The following is a 4,170-nucleotide window of genomic DNA, read 5'->3' as shown; positions in this document are numbered from 1 at the left end:
TTATTCTGGTGAGTGTTAAACCACCAAAAATAAAATTACCTACTCCTCAAAAGTTAATGAGTATGGTGATGAGTAGGGTCGTTCCTCAGGGAACCGGTAGATTTATTACTCACAGAGAAATGCGATGAATATTGGAGGGGGGGTGTGACACCCCGGAAAAAAAATTCAAGGTGTTTTCGAAATGTTTTTTTTTTAAATTTTCTACTTTGAATGAATTATATTTCTTAGTGATTGGAAAATAATTTATATATGATTTTATACCTTCTTGTTTTCGTCCAATAATTTTAAAAATATTTGCAAGGGTTTAATTGAACTAGTCAAACTTATTTGGATGTGCAAACTATATTTGAGTGGAAATGAAGGGTTTATTGGCAAGATTTCAAAGATATTTTGAAGGGAAGGAATTACCAATTGACATTTGTCAAAATTCCATTCAAGGCTTGACCAACCCATTTTCTTTATAAACCAAAGAAGCTACCAACTTGTTCCATCTTCTTCCATTTTTCCTTCTTAGTGGCCGGATGATAGAGAGAGAAGAGGGGGGAAAAGCTTCATTTTCCAGCCATGATTTCTTGGTCAAACAAGAGAGGAAACATGCTTGCTCCATAAACTTTTGAATCAAGCTTGGAGAGGAGCCTTGGAGGAAGAACTTTCTTGAGCTTCTCGGTGGCTTTCCTCTTAGAATTTGATGGAAAAATGAGGTAAAAGTACTAGCAACCCACTAATTTTTTAAGATACTTAAGTTTATATGATTGTATGTTGGATTTGAGCCATGGAAGTTAAGTTTTGTTGAAGACATCTCTTGTTTCCTAATTATTTCTTTGTTGCCAGCTTTATTCCAGATTTGCACTCACCACTTGAATTGCATATTCGTCCATGATAAAGGCAAAATCAGTTCTTACTCAAAACATGAAAGTTGTATGGATTTGAGTTATCTTTCTACCCAAAAAATTTCACCTCAATCGGAGTACTGTAACTTGTGAAATGACTAAAATATCCCTGACTGCCCAAATGCCCTGTTCAACCGATAGCTTTCTATTTTCTTTGAGATTTCAATTTTTGACCATGAAAATGCATGATTTGGCTTTGGAGGTCTTCATAATAAATGTAGGTCTATGTCTTAGCTTTGAAACGCCATAAGATTCATCTCAATCCGATAAGTGTAGCTTCAGTTGTGATTAAAATGCCAAAAGGTGAGAGGAACTTGATGATTTTAGAATTTCCTTTGCTTGACATGATATTTGTGATCTAGGGCTTGGACTTGAGCAAGGAAACTATCTATGATGGAATAGGATCATGAGCTGTGGTTGGTGAGTGATTCCAAAACTTTTTCCAAAGTTACTTTTCGAACTATTTCTTGCACTGTTTACTCGATTGCATATCATGTGTGTTTGCGTGTGTGCCATGCAATGATTTGGCTCAAATGAGTGTTTGGAAGTTTTGTGCTTAACACTAACGTCTCCACCTTAATGACACTTGACTTGCCTTGAATGTTGGAGCACCGATGGCTCCCTTGTATTGCTAGACTGTTACTTGATCTATTTGAGCGTTGGATGTTTAAGTACAATGATTTCACTGGCTCACAAGAGCAATAAACTTACATTTGATCATTGATTCATGACATCATCTAAATGCACTATTGTGAAACTTATTTGATTATTAATTTTTACTGGACACTCGCTGAGTTTCTAGCTCACTCCAAAATATTTATTTCCTCTCCATAGGGTTCGAGGCAAATGAAGCACTTGTATTAACTTATTAGTGTGACTGAATGGAATATCTCATGTATATTTTGAATTTCGATTCACTTGTGGTGTGTAAATTCGTGGAATATTTGATGTAATATTTGAGATTTACATTATAGTTTATTTGAGGACTGTAGTGAGTCCTGGCGAGAGTTGGGCAAGTGGTCCGTCGAACCCTTTTGGTTCGCCTTAGGGGGAGGTGGGGTCGTCACAGGGGGAAGTTGTAGAATTTCTTTTAAATTATAATTAAATTAAATTAAATAGTAAAATGCAATAATATAAATTAAAGAATAAATTAGTTATCAAAATCAAGTCAAGGAAATAATTTTGGCAACGGTTCAACTCAAATAACTCATATGTTTACAAATAAATTGGTTATAGCAGTTCAACAACCGCCGAACCACCAGTCTCTCCTTAATTTCTCGGTAGTCAAGAGACGCTCATTAACTACTTTCCTTGTAAAATAGATAATCCTAGAGACGCTCATAGGATTTAATCTATTTACAACCTTAAATATTATAGAGATCCAATTCTAGTTAACAAACACACATGCGAGTTCATTTAAACTAGATTAATTATTTTCACAGCACAAATTAGACTACTTGTGAAGTAATGAAATTGCGCCATCTGCCACTAATATTAAACTATCAAGTATTACAAAGTTGATGTCTTAATTGGCATTAAATCATTCAAACAATTGAATAGTTGGCCGAATTATTCAACTAAACCCAAATGATAGTAACTTGTGAAATATAGGAACTAATTAAATACTCATGAACATATAATATTAAAAACAGAAAAAATTAAAAGATCTCACAATTGATCATGAAATCGTGCCTTGATTACTCATCAACTAGATATAAACTTATCTCTACTCCATGAAGAAAACACTGCCACAAATCTCCATGAAAGTTTTTCTACAAATCTTGTTTTTGTAAAACTTGTAAACTAGAAAGAAACCTACTCAATGTTATTTTTAAAAGACAAAAAAAAAAGAAGAAAGAATGGACTCCTAGTCACGATTCCCTTTTGTCAAGTCACCAAGGAGCCTATCAAGAAAACATCTCCAACCGTAAGTTGATTTGTTTTCTTTATTTCCTCTCCTAATTAACTTCAAAAACTTATCTGAAACTAACTTATTCCAAAATAAAATACTAACTAAACAAGTTCTCTATTCGGATAAAAACTCTTAACAAAACATCCAAAAGATAATTTCAAATTTTAGAGATAATTTCCGGGTTCCATCTCCAATTTCCACTTCTCAATCTCTAGCATGGGCACGCTTTGGAGCAAATAGTCTTCTGAAAATTTTAACTTGAAGTGCCATTTTCTACTCCAAAATTCTATAACAACACAAAATACCAAATATAAGCAAAATCCATCAATTAGCATAATATTTGGCGAAAATTAAGATAAAATATTAATAAATAACATGCACAATTTTCTCACTATCAAATTTCCTTCACACCTAAGCAATGTTTGTCCTGAAACATACAACTTCCTAGACACCATTCATTAAAATCAAGTCAAAATTCAATTAAAACAACAAGCATTTCATAGCAAGAATTATCAAATACTAACACCAATATCCCATCTTATTGATCTTTTTTTTTTTCAAAATCAAAATGCACAAGGTTTAACTACTCTTACTAGAATATCACTCTATGCACTCAAAATATTTAGGGGTTCATTGAACACTCAAATCACATCATGGAATAAAATTACCATAAGTTTGCAAATTTATCACATATTTACCACTAAATATGAATTCAATACAAAAATCCAAGAGACTTTAACAGGGATGTAATATGGCTTGAGTAATGATTAAACAAAAATGGAATTTAGGTGAAAATACATCAAAGGAAATGCATGAACTAATTGCATGAATTCAAATCCCAAAAACTACATATACTTCTATATTCAAGTTGGTTTGAACTTGCATTACTTCAACAAATTTCTGCACAACCTGCCAAGTGAAGTACAAATTCAAAAATTTGCATTTTTTCATTTTTTCATTTTTTTCATTTTTTTTACTTTCCACTTTTTTTTTTCCTTTTTCATGTTTATTTCCTTTTTTTTTTTTTTTTTTTACTTGGCTACAAGCAATAACTTGATTCTCTTTCAATATCCAATTCAACTTTTCTTTCAAACTTCCCAATTTATAGAGGTACACAAAGTTTCATGGAACTAATCAATACATTCGTTTCATGCAAGGTTCCAAAGTCACAAAGTCTAATAATAAATGCTCAAGGGCTATATTGAGGATAACATAACAAAGAAAAGGGCTAAGTTCGACATGATTAACTAAAGATAATATACTCAGGGCAGGTTTTTAGAAAGTCAAAAGGAGTTAAACCTATTGCCCTTGTCATTTAAATACACAAATTCAAAATGTAGTCTCAACATGTATAACAATGCAAGTTCT

The 4,170-nt window shown here is 32.4% G+C and overlaps 1 long non-coding RNA gene across 1 annotated transcript; it reads left to right on the top strand.

Annotated features, from left to right (window-relative positions):
* Positions 1-481: 481 nt before the first annotated feature.
* On the top strand, positions 482-1,876 carry LOC140009183 (uncharacterized). Its single transcript, XR_011816533.1, has 3 exons — positions 482-701; positions 1,253-1,310; positions 1,725-1,876. It is a non-coding gene; the product is annotated as an uncharacterized lncRNA (long non-coding RNA).
* The last annotated feature ends 2,294 nt before the right edge of the window (positions 1,877-4,170 follow it).

Source organism: Coffea arabica, chromosome 6e (genome assembly GCF_036785885.1).
Source record: "Coffea arabica cultivar ET-39 chromosome 6e, Coffea Arabica ET-39 HiFi, whole genome shotgun sequence".
Lineage (NCBI taxonomy): Eukaryota > Viridiplantae > Streptophyta > Magnoliopsida > Gentianales > Rubiaceae > Coffea > Coffea arabica.
This window is presented reverse-complemented; position numbering and strand designations above follow the sequence as displayed.